Source organism: Macaca nemestrina, chromosome 7, assembly GCF_043159975.1.
Source record: "Macaca nemestrina isolate mMacNem1 chromosome 7, mMacNem.hap1, whole genome shotgun sequence".
Taxonomy (NCBI): domain Eukaryota; kingdom Metazoa; phylum Chordata; class Mammalia; order Primates; family Cercopithecidae; genus Macaca; species Macaca nemestrina.
In genome coordinates, this window is record NC_092131.1 from 174,282,061 (window position 1) to 174,299,720 (window position 17,660).

At 38.7% G+C, this 17,660-nt stretch overlaps 1 protein-coding gene across 1 annotated transcript in view; it reads left to right on the forward strand.

The window, feature by feature from the left end:
- Positions 1-17,660, forward strand: part of LOC105499091 (nuclear pore associated protein 1) — a 564,120-nt gene that overhangs the window by 400,575 nt on the left and 145,885 nt on the right. Inside the window, exons 56-57 of the mRNA XM_071099379.1 lie at positions 3,628-3,873; positions 9,333-11,792. The gene's annotated coding sequence lies outside the window, so the exon portion shown is untranslated. The remainder of the gene's footprint in view (positions 1-3,627; positions 3,874-9,332; positions 11,793-17,660) is intronic.

Consider the following 17,660-nt stretch of genomic DNA (forward strand, 5'->3'; position numbering starts at 1 on the left):
GATATTTTGAAGCAAGGGCTTACAGCCCATACATAGATTCAAAGGTTTTCTGATTTGATTTGTAATTGTTTAAAGAAAAGAAGGTTTGTTTTAAAATTTGGGGTCAGCAGAAAAAAATGTTAGCTCTTTGGCTAATGGATTTGACTCTGTCTAGGCCCGTCAGGAAGAAATTTAGTACAAAGAATGACAGTCAGAATTCAGTTTTCAGGCCCTCATTATCTGAGGTCTACTTGTCAGCAGATGCGTTTGATGGGTGTCTAGGTTTATGGAAGATGTCTCAGGAATGTATGTTAAGATGTGATTTTTGGGGCAAAACAAACATCTGACTCTAACTTCCTTGGCTATTGTTTAGGCTACTATTACCTTCTTACTTACCAAGTTCCTCATTTCCTTCTCAGTGCTCGCTGGGTACCTGGGATTTGCCTTGAAGGGACTCAGGATTCTCCTTTATTTCCCTGCTTGGGGAAGCTACAGGCCCCTAACAAAGGGTCCCTGTTCCATCACAGGATCTACCCAGTCTGTCTACCGACTCACATTTCAGAGCTTTCTGGTGAAACCCTCACGACCCAGAAGTAATGCTTTGCCAGTATTCTAGGTGTTCCTTAATACAGTTAGTTGACTCCTAAAACTCAGCATCACAATTGCGTTTTGGAGTGTTACCCAAGTAGGTTTCTCATAACGAGGTCACATTGCCGGGTTAATGTCAAGCAACCATGATTTCCATAGAGTCAAACTGTGACTGAGAGGTGGTTACTGCCTCTGTGCAGTATTCATCTGTGCAGTTCCCACAGGGGACAGTGGGGTGAGATAAAGGTGGTATTGAGCTGTCTAATATGCAGTAGTCACCTTGAGCAGGTTTTATAAGGGGCTGTGTTCGATGACCACCTTGAGGAACGTGGAGGCGGCCACAAACTGGAGACTGTCATGGATTTCTAAACCCTATTTCTGGCATAAGAATGTCAAAACTATGTACGAAATGAATGCCCAGGTTATATAAAATTAAAACAATTCACAGCAACATTTAAAATAGGAATTCTAGTAGCCCAATAATAACTCTCTCTCTAATCCTGAGGCAGCAGGTAAATCGAGTTGTTCAACTAATTTGAAACTATAGTTAAACATGTTTTCGCAGTAATAGACCAGAATACATATGAGCCGATGAAATTTTATACGGAGAAGGGGGCAGTCACAGAGAAAAAATAGTGTGTTCCATTTATTTTAAAAGGCATATTTTTTACATCTTTCAAATAGAGATGAATCATAATATTGTAAAAAGACTGTCGGTTAGAAGACAGTCAGAATGTGATCGACTTTGTGTGCACACATGTGAAATTGTTGTAAAAAACTTCAATTTTCACATTCTGGTGGTATCTTCAACATCACGACTCGTAGAGGGATGTTAGTAGATGAGAAACATAATCTAACAAACCTTATAGTTCTCTCACTATAAATACAGCATCAGCGAAGCTCCTAATTAGCAGAGATGATGCTAATGTAGGAAAAATCCATGGACAAGGTGAGTTGCACAGTGATTTAGAAGAGTTTTATCCAAATATGAGAAATTTTAGAAAACCTTCATTACCTATTTTGCTTTCACTTTCTATCTCATAGAAAAACCAGTGATCATAGGAGTGATATAACATAAATACACACATTTATATAAGTTCAAAAGTGGAAAAAGTAAAGTAGAGGTTCCTCTTCAAAGATTTTCCTCCCCATCTAATTAGGAATAAATAGTAACTTCTCTTAGAAGCAAAGTTTATTCAAAGACCTATGCTAACATTCTTAAATATCTGCTAGCCGTAATAAAGAAATCGATGTACTTTATGTTCTTAGCGCCCACAATTTAGCCTAAATATTTGCCCTGGCATGTATATACTGGTCCAAGCATTAGGTCATAGCCTGTTCCTCTTCCTTATTTGAAGGTGTTTTTACCTTTCTCAGCATTCTACAAGTGACTTCCTCCTTCCTTTGTTCTCCTCTGCCTTTGCCTCTTTTGAGAAGTTCTAAGTTGCTAGCCAGTCGGGACAAATACAGAATGTGAGGTCCGGTTCCAGCCAATGGAAACCGGACACAGCAGTAGGGTGGATGCATTAGTATAAATGACCCTGTCTCTGTTTGGTGTACTCTCGTGGCAAAACTGCTAGTGAGTGTACCATTTCTGCAGAAAATATAAAAATGGCCTTGCTGAGGAAATTTAACTTATGTTCCAGTGCTAATTCTTTATGGCACCAGGGAACAGGCATTTCAAACAAAAAGTATTATTTTCAACATATAGGAGATAAAATTTTTGTCATGTCATAGTTTTTCAATAGTTTTAGGCTTTTATTGTGATGCAAAATAATGATGTATTTTACAGTTTATACCTATGGTACTTCTTGCAATTACTTGAAAAAAACTGTCACTAGTAGCAAATACTGACTTAGTGTTTAGTGTAGACCTGTGTAAACCAAAAATGACTGATACAGATCTAATTCAATTCAGAGAATTATTTTGCCAATTTTAAGGATAAAGAAACATAAACCACAGTAGGCTCTGTGGCCTGTGCTTTTTCCAAAGAGAGTTTTGCTGACTTCCATATTTATGGGGGTGAGACCAGGCAGGAGCAGATGGAGGATAAAGAAAGTGGGGGAAAGACAGTGAGGCAAGTGTTACATTCTTACAAGGCCTTGATTAGCACTCACTGCATCTAGATGTTGCATGTGTAAAGAGGAGTGGGGAAAAAGTTGATTGTACATTTGTCTTGTGCATGGGAGATCTACATTTTACATAAGATAAGCAAACTTGTGAAATTACAGCTGTCTCTTTGGGAACAAAAGGAAGGTAGTGTTAGCATGAGTCAGTTCCCAACTTTTCCTTTGGCATAGTGAGTTTGGGGTCCCAAAGTTTTATTTTCCTTGTTCTTCGAAATATTTCAGAGAAAGCATTTTAGAAGAAAATGATTGTTTGGTTATATTTTTCCCCTAATCTTTCAACATTAGGATGGTTTTTCGTAGAAGGTAAGGACCCACATTTTTAAGGAGACTCATTCTAGAAGGTTGTGAAGAAATAAGGGAAATAAGAAATTAAGGGAAAAAATAAGAAAAAAGAGACACAGCTGGATTATAGCAACAAAGTAGAAAGCAATCCTTGAAAACCAATAGACTATATTGCAGAGCAGTCCATATATAACTAGACAGTCATGAAAATGTTTTATGTAAATAAATAAGATGCTGTTATTTCTCCAAAGTTTAAGTTTTCTAGTTTCAGTCTGCAGGGCTTTACAAAAAGCACAGTTTTAATTTCTACTAATTCCAAATCAGAAAAAAATGGGAAAGAAAAAATCATAAAACATAGAAAATGTTAGTTTGGAGACTTGTAACCAGTAAAAGAATTTAGGATCCAGTCTGGCTAAATTGTAGACAAATAATAAAACTAGAAGGCAATGAACAAGGCTAGAATCCAATAAAAGATATACTATAGTTTCATTTGAAATACATTTTTCTCTCTACAGTCTTCCGTTTTTACTAAAGCAAAATCATAGTAAGACCAATTTATTTCCAACGTAAGTTTTAGTTTTATTGTATTTGGCCTGATTATTTTCATAAAGTGCTACAAGAATAATTTTTTTTTTTTTTTTCCGTATAGGCTCTTCTAAGTTGGGATTGATGGAACTTTTTTTTAAACGAAGCGTCTAAGATTTGACTTTTCAAAAAGCCCCTCAAGCTCAAACAAGGATTTATCGTGCCTGCAAATAACTGTATGAACTGGGTGAATTCCTCTCATCTTGAGGTCACAAGATTACTTGGGGTTCCTAGGCCTGTCAGAAAGTGACATGCTTTTCTTACCACAGGTCAGAAAATCTGTAAATAAACCGCATAGAGAAGGTACAAGGTCAGTCTCTCCAAGGGAATTTTATTGATTCTATTATTCAACCTAAATTTCTCAAAGCAATCTGCTCATAGATGAAAATATTCTATTCCAGCCAAAGCCTTGGCAAGCTAGCCAGTGTCTCCAATTGTGTCCCATTACCAAAAAAAAAAAAAAAAAAAAAAAAAAAAAAAAAAAATTCTTATTGATCATATGCAAATAACTTATATTACCATAAATTAAGAATATTCAGAAATAGTTTTCAAATTCTGGGAAGGTCAGGTAAGAGAAAGAAGTATACTTCAAATTTTTCTCTAAAGAGTATATCATATTTAATTGTTAAAAACTAAATAGCTAAGAAAAAAGTTTTCTTTACTCTGAAAAACAAAACAAAAATAGTCGTCAATGTTTCAAATGAAAAAGTCCTAAAAAATTGTTTCAGTCCTCTGTTACTTCAGTGCCACATAATTAACTTGTTCTACTTTATATGGGCTTAGCAGTCCTCGTGAACACATCAGCCTGTTAATTAGAATCCTGGGAGTTTTGTTGTTTTTATTGTTGTTGTTTTCATTAGTACAATGGCACAATCTCCAAAGTTACCAGAAACCTAAATTCAAGAAAACCTATTGGAGTCATTTCCATGAACTCCCCTAAAGAAGCAAGTTTTGTGCCACTGGTTTTTTATAAGCCACTTACTGAGAATAATCAAAGTAAAACAATAATTGTGAATGAAAAATTCTTAGGACAGTCATAGCTACAGGTACAGTTGACAAGCCATTTGGTTAATTCTGTGTCATACAACAATTTAACATAATAATCATAGTTATTACTGACAACATACAGTAAGCCATGTCAGAATTATTGGCATTCATATGATTTTGGAGCACATGCTAATATTTAGGTAAATAGAACTCAAAGAAAGTTAAATATTCATCCATGTTTCCTGTATGATTTTAACATATTAAATATGGCTATTGAGTCCCTATTGGACTTCAGGTGACCTAATATTGAAAAAGCTAATTAGGTCACTAAGGCTGAATTAGAATTTGATTTGGAAAGTTTGTCCAATATCAAAGGTTTGAAACACTTGATATTATAAAATAGAATCACCAATCACGATGAAATAAATTACTCATTAAGCCAAAAATTATATTTTAAGTATTTCTAAAAAGTAGAAACCTTTATTCTTTGATATAGAGAAAGGAGATTCAGTTTCTCAAATAATAAGGTCTAATATCAGGCTGAATGCACTGGCTTGTGCCTGTAATCCCATTGCTTTGGGAGGCCAACACGGGAAGATCATTTGAGCCCAGAAGTTCAAGGTGAGCCTGGGCAATATAGTGAGACCTCGTCTCTACAAAAAAGAAATTTCTAAATTATCTGGTTGTACTGGTGTGTGCCTGTAGTCCTAGCTACTACAGAGGTTTAGGAAAGAAGATCACTTGAACTTATGATGTGGAGGTTGCAGTGAGCCAAGATCACACCACTGCACTCCAGCCTGGGTGACAGAGTGAGACCCTGTCTCAAAAAAAACAAACAAAAAGACCCTGAAAAAGCGAAAAACCAGTAAGAGCTAATAAATATAGTATGAGACCAACTGAACCTTACTCCCCTCTTCTTGTTTTGCAATTTGCCCAAAAGGCAAACAGAAATCTTTCACTCTCTCTTAATATTAAACAAAATCCTGGTTCAAAAAAGAAAACCAACTTTACCTTTGCATGGTGTAGTATTAATACTAAAGCAATTTTAGTAAAATTTTATAAATGAATTCATCAAATATCAATCAGTTTAATCATAAGGTAAGATTTAAGAAATGCTTGTTAACCTTTTACTATTTTCTACCGAGGAGCAGATAAGTTCTCTGAGAAAATCATGTTCAGATTCTGCACTTGCGTAAGTGTGCTTTTTAATGTTCAATTTATAGAAAGACTAAATAATACCCTTTAAATTTCAGCCCACTTGGTCACACACAGTATTTCTTTTGTAAGATCAATCTGCTACAAATCTACAATTCAGTCAACCTTTCAGTTTTGTCCTATCATTTGACCTTAGAACAACAACAAAAAAATTCTTTCTGAGCTTCCTTTACCTTTTTTTTGAGATGAAGTCTCACTCTCTCACCTGAGCTGGAATGCAGTGACACAGTCATAGCTTACTATAGCTTCAAATTCCTAGGCTCAAGCAGTCCTCCCATCTTTTAGCGTCTTGAGTAGCTGGGACAACAGGCACACACTACTGTGCCTGGCTATTTTTTTTTTTTTTTTTGTGGATATGGTGTCTCACTTTGTTGCCCAGGCTGGTCACAGACTGGTGGCTTCATGTAGTCCTCCCATTTTGGCCTCCAAAAGTGATGGGATTACAGGAATGAACCACTACACCAAGCCCCAACTTTCTGTATCCATTTAGCTTTATCCATCAATTTTAAGACAATTTGAAAACCTCTACAGTAGACAAAATTTCCCTTTGTAAGGAAAACACATTTCTCATACCTTTCCGTAGCAATTTTTTTCCTAAAAACACACCTCACTTTTATTATACACTTTGGATGCATCTAGTAGATTTCATTATATATGTTAATTGTAATGTTAATTACCTCTCAGTAACTTTTACTTTTAGTGAAAAAATCTAGGAAGTAAGAAATTTTATGTATCAGGTGCAGAACCAGGAACAAAAGACAGAGCTGCCAATAATGTCTGACCCTTCCCAGTGTAGTCAGAGGGCACATTTGGGCTGAGGAGAACACTATATGTCCCCTGACCTTACTATGGCTATAAGAAAGACAAGTCAATTATTTAAAATATCACAGAGCACTTCAGACCAAATATCTAAATTAAATTCTGAGGACATTTCTATTTTATTTTACTAATTATTTTATTTTAGGTTCAGGGGTACATTTGCAGGTTTGTAATACGGGTAAATTTTGTGTCACAGAGGTTTGGTGTGCAATTTTGGAACATACACTAACATTTATATACATTGAACTCAAAGAAAGTTAAATATTTGACCATGCACTTTAATCAAGGGTAGTCTTATGAATTTTAAGCAATGCTAAGAGATTTTAATGTATAGAGCCAGAATTCTCAAGGATAGTCATGACGCTTTTGTCAGTCATTTATAAAATTTGATATTCTAATCAATTATTAAGAATATGAGATCTCTAAAATCTTTTTTATGTATCTCCAATCAAAACTTTGTGGAGGAGACAAACAGTGATTTTTACCAAAACAGGAAGAAAAAGTGATTGCACAATTTACGTAAGTTGAGATCTTTGAACGTAAGAATTTATAACTGACTAACAAGAAACCTAGACTTAAAGCTACCAAATCCAATTAAAAATCCCCAAGCCAGCTCCTTACTTGCAGATGCTGGTCCACGTTGAAGACTGCTCTCTGCCTCCTCAGAAGCAGCAAACTCCCAGAAAGGGAGTTCTACAAGAGAACATACCTCGGAACTCAAACAAAAAGTTTGGGAGATCAGGGATCTCTGTAGAAGGAGGCTCCCAGACCTCAGCAAATCATCCAGTCAGTCAGAACAATACAAAGCTTCCAGCTGGCTGTACCCGGGCCCTGCTCCGAGAGTTGCTGCAGGCCAAAGGGCCAGACTCTGCACAGAATTCACTGTGGTTTCCACGATGTAAACCAAAATGTGACTGAGGCGGGTCTCAGTAAATTGAGAGCTAGATCTTGCCAACTTTGAGGATGTGCATGGGAAAAAGAAACACAAGTTACAGCAGGATCTGTGGTCTGTGCTTTTTCCAAAGAGAGTTTTGATGACTTCAGCATTTAAAGAGGAAAAAGTGAGCAGTAAGGGAAGGAGGGAGAAAGAAGAAAAGAGGGGTAGGCCCTGAGGCAAGTGTTTGCATTCTCGTGAGGCTTTGATTAGCACTCACTGAAACCGCATTTCACGTATGAAAATGGAGTGGAGGATAAAGTTGATTGTACATTCATCTCATGTTTGCTACATTTTGCATAAGATAAAGTAACCGTGTGTAATTACAGCTATCTATTTGGGGAAAAAAGGAAGTCAGTTTTAGTGTGACAGGGTTCCCAAGCCTAACTTTCCCATTGGGCATAGTGATTTAGTGTCCTGAGATTTTATTTTCCTTTCAAACCTGCTATTAGTCTACACATTGTGTGTGTGAGTGCATTAACTCGTCACAGCATCCCAGGAGGTAGACACTACTGTGAGCTTCTGAAAGTTCTAGCTCTGAATCTGAGCTAAAGCCCTACAGGAAGAGACTTAGAACAACCTTGAGCTTGACCTAGTGTACCTACTCACATCAACTGTGTTAGAATAGCATTTCTCTCTTAGAGTAAACACTTTCTATGTGCAAAGAATTCCTCACCTACCCTATTGTAATGAAATTATTTTCCTATATTAAATTCTAAATACTCTATTGAATTCTTTTTTCTCCGGAGGTCTATAATCCACCTGAAATTGATTTCGTGCATGAGTTTAAAAGTTAAATTTTATTTCTCCAAATGGATATTCAGTATCCTGAAATATTTATTGAAAATTCATCTTTTTCCACTAATTTTTCTTTTGGATTATTTGTTTATATAGGCATCTATCAGATTTTCAACTCTTTTTTACTTTTATTGATTGTTCTTTATTTTATTTTATTATTATTATTATTTTTTTTTGAGATGGAGTCTCGCTTTGTTGCCCAGACTGGAGTGCAATGTTGCGATCTCAGTTCACTGCAGCCTCTGCCTCCTGGGTTCAAGCAATTCTCCTGCCTCAGCCTCCTGAGTGGAAGGGATTACAGGCACATGTCGCCACACCCAGCTAATTTTTTTTATTTTTAGTAGAGATGGGGTTTCACCATGTTGGTCAGGCTGGTCTCAAACTCCTGACCTCATGATCCATCCACCTTGACCTCCCAAAGTGCTGGGATTACAGGCGTGAGCCACCGTGCCTGGCCTATTGATTCTTCTATCTGTGTTCAAAGATTACATTTTCTTATTTTTTGGAGCGTTCATTTAACACCAGAAATTTCCCTCCAGAGACTGTTCTCTTCATCACTGTGCTACCGAAGACAGGGAAGGATAAAACCGTGCATGTCTTACACTTACATTAATATTCCCAGCTGTAGTTCAAAAAAACAGCAGGTCATAGAACCTGTGGAGACAAAATGACCCACTTTGGATGCTAATCCACCATGTTACTTCTGGTTTACCCAGGTTCCCTGAATGCCTTCTGATCTCTCATTTATTTGCTGTCCTTAGTATAAAATCATGTCAACAAAAATTATAGGCTATGATGCATGTAGCCTCATTGTCCATTCTGGAGGGTTGCTTTTAATTGCCTTGCTAAGGCATGTATACCCTTTCCCTGTAGAGTATTAACCCAGGGTCTGGAGAGTAACGGTGTGGACAACTACCTACCTGCAGCCATCCAAGGTTATGCTCCTGTGTGTACGTTGCATCCATAAATTAACCAGTACTGACAAAATGGATTTTCTGCCTCTTTTAATTTTTCAGATCCTTTGGCATTTGAGAGTTGCTTCGTGTATACGGCCCTGTAATGGAGCAAATGGCCAGCCAGGAAACCAAAGTATGGACAAGGGGACAGAAGCATCTGTAGAGGAAGTTTTACGATTGGCCCTCGTCATCCATGTGGATGGTGTTGCCCCTGTGCTACGTGTCTGTGGACCACTTTTGAGGGTGCCTCAAAAGTGACAGAAGGTCTAGAAAGCTTGTTAGTAAAATGCTACTAAAAAGTATGACTCACCGTGGTGAGAAAGATCGCCAAGCAGTGACAGCAGTGAGTTTGCTGCTGTTATTTTCTATGTGAGCGGTCACGAAAGCACAAGTAGCAGCTGAGACAAGTGTAGGGAAGCTGGGAAAAGAATCACAGTGAGAAAGGGATGTGAGAACTTCCATGTCTGTGTTAATGTCTGGGTTTTTTTGGATAAAATTGAAACTCAAGAGGCACAGTTGGAAATCGTACCTTGCCACTTTGTGTGGCTGGGAGAGAGAAAGCTGGGCCAGCTGAATGTGTGGACTGTCCTTGCCAAGCCAGGCTGGGGATGCAAATACCTGCAATTCTTGGGAACCAACCATGGAGTCAGATGATGACATAGAGGTTAACTCAGAGGAGGAAGATCATTATCCTCCCCATTTGAGAGTGAAACTGTTCATGCAGTGGAAAGCCAGATTACAACACACACAGGCCTGGGCAGGATTACTGGATACAGCAAAAACTTTTAAACAGCTGCCAAGAGAAAGCTTTATGTACATGAATGGTGCAGCTGTGGGACACCAGTGGGGATGATATCTCCCTAGAAGGGAATGAACCTGAAAAATCGAGACAGAAGTATCCCCGGAAGTGAAATAATCCCCTTATGGAACAAGATATGGGGAAAGCCTTTTCAGATTTCCTAGAAACTCAAAAGGGAAGAGATGAGTTCTGACTGGTTGCTAAAGGAAAATGGAAAAAGGGAGAAACAAAGTTTGCTGGACTGAAAAAAAGGAGTTTAAAAAGTTGCAATTAGGGTTACTAGGAAACAAATGTGGTATGATCTGATTTCAGCTGGGATTGACAATACAGATGGGCAACCCAATGGCATATTAGTGGGGTTTGGAAAGACGTGACTCCTGAACAATAGTTTAGACCCCTTCTTAGTACCCGCCCCCTCCCACCTCTACCAGAAGAGGGAGAAAGACAAGAAGAAACCCTCGGTAAAAGGATCCCAATCTCTGCAATTCAGGGGTGGACTTCTTTCCAGCCTGGAGATCATAGGTAGGGTCAAGACTGCTTCTGTGTAAGAGCAATAGGGGGAGACCAGAGGTCGTATTTGGAGCTCACTATTGATTGGAGTGTAAAACAGCACTAAGAGAACCTTAACTTTAGTGGGAGCAGGTGAAGAATGTGTCTTAATTGATGGAAATTCAGAGGGAGACCTTAGTAAGTGGGAAGCTATAGATGGTTGTGAAGGGTTAAAAATCTAAGTGAAACAAACCCCTCTCCTCCTTAGTTTTGTCTAGACTTCCCCCGTTGCTTACTCTCCTGTCTTTATCTCAACTATTTCAGAAAACATCTTGAGTAAGGATGTCTTCTTAGGATGTACTTTACAGACATCTGTGGGGGAATTTCACCTATGACAAAGGCTATATTAAGAGGGGAGGCAAAATGGGAAAGTGGACTTCCCTACTCCACCGTGTATTGTTTTTTTTTGTTTTTGTTTTTGTTTTTGTTTTTTGAGACAGAGTCTCGCTCTGTCACCCAGGCTGGAGTGCAGTGACCGGATCTCAGCTCACTGCAAGCTCCGCCTCCCAGGTTCACACCATTCTCCTGCCTCAGCCTCCCGAGTAGCTGGGACTACAGGCGCCCGCCACCGCGCCCGGCTAATTTTTTGTATTTTTTAGTAGAGACGGGGTTTCACCATGTTAGCCAGGATGGTCTCGATCTCCTGACCTCGTGATCCGCCCATCTCGGCCTCCCAAAGTGCTGGGATTACAGGCCCTTGTATTGTTAATGTGAGACAATATCATCTTCTGGTAGAACACAAGAAATCACAGCCACTGTGGAGAAACTGGCCAAAGTTAATATTAGCCGGCCAGCCCAGAGTCCTTTCAACCATCCTGTATGACCAGTAATAAAATCTGATGGCACTTCCAACAGTAGACTAGTGGACACTACTAATCTTTCCAAGATACATGCTGCTGTGTGTAATATAACTGAAGTGACTGAGCAATTAATACAAAACAGACACTTATCATGCTGTGTTAGATTTAGCTAATGCCTTCTTTAGCATCCCTTTTACCCTGACTTGCAGGCATTATATTGATGATATTCTAACTTCTGAGGACTGACTTGTCATTGCTACAACAACACCGAGATGCACTGGCACCCTTCTTCAATCCAGATGATGGGCCATCAACTCACAAAAGTACAGGGCCTGGGACCAGCTGCAAAGTTCCTATGGATCACTTGTCCAGGTAAGACACACCTTACTTCAGGCTTGGTCATTGAGAAAATATAACAATTTTGCATACCTAAAACAGTTAAACAGTTGCAAAGCTTCCTAGGTCTTTGGGGGTACTTGTGGGCTTTCATCCCATATTTGTTTCAATGTTTGCATCCCCTATACTGACTATTAAATAAGCAATCTCAAATGGGCACAGTAGCTCACACCTGTAATTCCAGCACTTTGGAAGACCGTGGCAGGCAGATCACTTGAGGCCAGGAGTTTGAGACCAATGTGGCCAACATGGTGAAACCTCTTCTCTACTAAAAGTATAAAAAATTAGCCAGGCATGGTCATGCGTACCTGTAATCCCAGTTACCTGTGTGACTGAGGCATGAGAGTTGCTTGAACCTGGAAGGCGGAGGATTTAATGAGCTGAGGTCATGCCACTGTACTCCAACCGGAGCGACAGAGCCAGATACTGTGTCTCGAAAAAAAAAAAAAAAAGAAGGGATCTAGGATGAAGAACAAGTGGTAGTATTTGAGAAGGGCTAAAATACTGATGGCTCAGGCACAAGCTCTAGTTTCCCCCTTCTGGGATACCAGTGTCTTTAGATGTGACTGTAAATCCTGAAGGGACAGGACAGGTCCTCTGGCATGTGCAGCAGGGGAAAGCAGTTCTTCTAAGATTCTGGTCGCTGCTGTGGAAGTGTGCTGAAACCCACTCTTCTCCAGTCGAACAACAGGTTCTGGGAGCATTAAGGCCACGCAGCACATCTGCCTGTAACTGGTCGTCTGCCAGTAACAACGAGAACAGATCTCTCTATTAAGGGCCGGATACAAGGGTTGTTTTCCAGGCCTGTATCAGCTATTTCTCAAGCCTCCATTTTACAAAAGTGGCATGCATACCTGGAACAATGCGGTGCCGTCTCCACAAGTCCTTTGGGAGAAGCATGCTGTCTTAGAGCCAGGACACTCTGAGACCATTGCTGCCGCTGTGGCGGAGGCCCCGTAGGAGATGCCTCCAGTGACATACAAAGGCACATCTCCGTTCCTGAAAATGCTTGGCACTCAGATGAATGGAGCTGAGGTAACCCGTGTGTATAGATGACAGTAGCTGTACAGTTGCAGACAAATACTATCTGACAGAGAGTGTTGAGGTTTCCAACTATCATAGTGAATGAATCTCTTTCTCCTCGCAGTTATGTCAGTTTTGGCCTTACATAGTTTGACATTCTGTTGTTAGGCACTTAAATGCTTTAAGGATTATTATGTTGTACTGGATAACTGACCCCTTCATCTTTGTGTAATGCCCGTGTTTATTTTTAGTGACTTTCCTTGAAAGACTGCTCTGTCTGTAATTCATGCAGCGACTCTTCCTTTGATAAGTGTTAGCCTAAGCTATTTTGTTTCATCTATTTACTTTAAATGTATGCGTGTCTTTATATTTCATAGATTTTACTTAACATCATTTAATTGGGTTGACTTTGTTGATCTACGCTGACATTCTCAGTTCTTTGATTGATGCTTTTAGACTATTGACAACCAATGGAGTTGGATTAATATCAACCATATGTGTTACTCTCTTTGATTTGTTGCCCCTGTTCTTTCTTCCCATTATTGTACTTCACTTGTTTTGTGTGTTTTGTGGTTTTAATTGAGAATTGTATGCAATTCTATTTTCTCTCCATTCTTAGCATATCAATTATATAACTTTTTTTTTTACTATTTTAGTGGTTGCCCTATGGAATAAAACTTTTATTTTTCATATTCTTAGTTTAGTCTCACAGATAATGGTTTCTGAAAAATAATAATAGCACCGATGTATTTGATTAGGCATGCTTATGTCTATATGTTATGTGTATATAAATATACACGTATGTGTGCATGTGTACTCACGTATAAGTGAAATGAATGACAGCACTAATAGGGAGAACAAAACAGTTAAGATTATTTTGTTATTCTAAGATATTCATACTACCTGTGAGTGACACAGTGTTTTTTGAAAAGTATCTTGGATTCATTTTAAACGTAATATTGCAAACTCTGGGTAAGGGTTTTGGACCAAGGGCCTCAGTTCTTTGCTGGCTTTGGCCTGTTTCTGTGTTCAGTTCCCTCCCATGTTGGCTTCTCCCATATGGCAAATGTTCTGTCAAAGACACCAAGGGAGGGATTTTGCTAGCAAGACAAGAATCACAATCTAATATAACATAACAATTCTACTAATGTCCCATCACCATTGTAGTATTCTGTTGATTTGAAGCAACTCACAGTTTCTGACTACATTCATTGGAAGGAATTAGAATACAAAGTTACTTATCAACGTTATTTATACTTAGAGGTGGGAGTCGTTGGGTGCCATCTTAGGTTCTACCTGCCACATCTGAACTTCTCCAATATGAAATAGTTTTTCAGTCTTCACTTATTTTCTATTACCTTGACCCTTTTGACAAGGACTAGTCAGTTCTATTGTAAAATTTCCCACAATATGAAGTTGTCTGATTTCTTCTCATAATTAGACTAGGGATTATGGATTAAATTCAGTGTTTTCAATATTTATATTTATTTAAGTTTAAAGATAAGAGACTGAACAATATAGTATTTATATATATATATAAAACATACAGGAAAAATGAATATAAGAAAACTAGAGATGGACAAAAATAATCCATAATAATAGTTACCTTCAGCTGTTAACAAAGATGATGAAATTCAGGAGATACATTCAGGGAGTATCAATGATATTGTTAATGTTCTTTCTGTTTTATAAGCTCAGCAAAGGCTTAAAATAAAATACGCTTTTGAAATTTAAGAATAGTTTTAGTTTTACAGAGCTGTTCCAAATATAATACATGGAGTTTCCAGAGACTCCATACACCATGTTCCTTAATAACTGCCTTATATTAATGTGGGATATTAGTCACAATGAACCAACCAGTATTACAATATTACTAACTATCCACACTTTATTCAGAGTGATTTAGTTTTCATTCAGTGTCGAGTTTCTGTTCCAGGATCCTATCCAGGACACCTCATTGCATTTACAGTTCATGCTCCTTAATTGACTTTGACAGTGACAATTTCTCCAAGTTTCCATGATTGCTATGACATTGGCATTCCTAATTGGGGATTTCTTTCACGTTTCTTTCATGATTAGACTGGATTGTAAGTTTCATGGAGGAAGACCACAGAGGGAAAGTGCCACTCTCATCACATGCTGTTAAGGGTACAGACTATAACATGCTTTATCATTTTTGATGTTCATTTAACCATCTGAATGAGATAGTTCCAATCAAATTTCTACACTGTCAAAGTACTGTTTTTTTTTTTCTTCTCCTTTCCATGTTGTATGTTTCAAAAAGAAGCCACTGTACACAACACACAAGAAGTGAAGAATTATGTTCCACTTCCTAGGGACAGAGTGTCTGCAAAAATTGTTTGGAATTAATCACAATGAACAAATGCCTATTCTTCTTCAATTATTCCATATTATTCCATCATTGTTCTACCCATAGGCAAACATGGGTACTTATTTTACACTTTACTTGAAATAATTTATTTGGTTTATTACACAAATTGCTTCAGTATTGTCCAAGGGACTTTCTTTTTTTTTTTTTTTTCTTTTCTTTTCGAGACAGAGTCTCATCTTGCTCTGTCACCCAGACTGGAGTGCAGTGGTTCGATCGCAGCTCACTGCAACCTCCGCCTCCAGGGTTCATGCCATTCTCCTGCCTCAGCCTCCCAAGTAGCTGGGACTACAGGCACCCTCCACCACGCCTGGCTAGTTTTTTGTATTTTTAGTAGAGACGGGGTTTCACCGTGTTAGCCAGGATGGTCTCGATCTCCTGACCTCATGATCTGCCTGCCTCGGCCTCCCAAAGTGCTAGGATTACAGGCATGAGCCACTGCACCCAGCTGGGACTTTCTTTCAGTTGGATTGTCTGTAATTTTGAAATCTCCCCATAATTATGGTTTGTTGGTGTTGTGTGGCTGTTTATTGTGTCATTGGTTGGCATTTTCTTCTGGCACTACCAGGTGCTGCAGGCTGATTGTGTTTATTTACTGTCTAACCCTATTATCCACCAATTCTTCACAATGCCCTAGTTCCTTTGAATGGAAAATGGAATTAGAAATGAAGATCTAGAGACTAGGGTATATTCATTGCCCCTGGGGCATCTGATGACTTGAGGCCTTGTCAGCTGACTGAGCAGAAGAATATACATGTGTATAAATATTTCAACAGGTCTGCATATGTATCTATATTAAACTAACCATAAATTCCATCTAATATTTCTGGCAGCACTTGATCTAATCCAATACCACATGAAGCTGTCTATCCATTCCAACTTGTTTGTATGTAGCTTGCGCCTCTAACATGGAACTAGTTGGCTCTGTTAACTTAATGATATCATCCAAAAATACATGCATAGCGTTTTCAAAAGTGGTAATTTATACAACCCTGGGAAACTACCTTACCAACTAAAACTAAGTCCTCATGTACAAATTATTTGTCCTTTTGACTTAGAATCTCAGGATCTCCCTGTATTTCCTAATTTACTTAGGTCAGCCCCCTTTCCCCACTCTGGTGGGCTTATTTCACACATTTGTTATAGAGTTATATTATTTAATCTCTCTATCATATCAACTAAATAAGGCCTTTTTTTTTTTTTTTTTTTTTTCTGGATACAGTCTCACTCTGTTGCCCAGGTTGGAGTTCAGTGGCACGATCTTGGCTTACCTCAACCTCTGCCTCCCAGATTGAAGGAATTCTCCTGCCTCAGCCTCCCGAGTAACTGGGATTACAGGCATGTGCCACCTGCATGGCTAATTTTTGTATTTTGTATTTTTAGTAGAGGCAGGGTTTTGCCATGTTGGCTGGGCTGGTCTCGAACTCCTGTCTTCAAGTGATTCTCCCCACCTCAGCCTCCCAAAGTATTGGGATTACAGGCATGAGCCACAGCGCCCGGCCTAAATAAAGTTTTTATTTTACTGTCTCTGTGTTACAAAGTTCTATAGGTCTTGAATGACAGTGTCACATATTCAGTGTCACGTTGTCATATAGAACAATTTCACAGCCCCAGAGACATTTCTTCTACTTTTGTTTAACCCAAGGCTACTGTATTAGTCTGTTCTCCCATTGGTATGAAGAAATACCTGAGACTGGGTAATTTATAAAGAAAAGAGGCTTAATTGCTTCATGGTTCTACAGGGTATAAAGAAAGTATAGTGACTTCTGCTTCTGGGAAGGCCTCAGGAAATTTCCAATCATGGTGGAAGGCAAAGGGGGAGCCAGCACTTCACACGGCCAAAGCAGGATGAAGAGAGGGAGTGGTGTGCTATACTTTTAAGCAACCAGATCTTGTGAGAACTCGCTCTCAGGAGAACAACACCAGTTGTGCTAAAGCACTTATGAAAAATCACCCTCAGGGTCCAATCACCTCCCACCAGATCCCACTGCAAACACTGCAGATTATAATTTGACGTAAGATTTGGTGGGGACAAAGATCCAATTTATTTTAGCGTTCTTATGTTCCTATGTTCTCTTCTATGGATTTGGTCTGTTTGGCTCCTATATTTAGATGCATTGTTAATTTGAGTCAGTCATGCATATGGTGCTAGGGAGGAGATAGATTGCACGTCAGTGTCCATTTGTCCCAGCAACACTGTTTGAGGAAATATTTCTTTATATCGAATTGATTTGGCAACCTTGGAAAATTGTTTTACCATGCATGTAAGAATTAATTTTTGACATTTGATTCTATTCCATTGATCTATATGTCTCTCCTCACATAGTAGATACACACACAGACACACACACACACACGGTACATGATATGGTTTGGTACAGGCATGTAATATGAAATAAGCACACATCATGGAGAATTGGACATCTATCTCC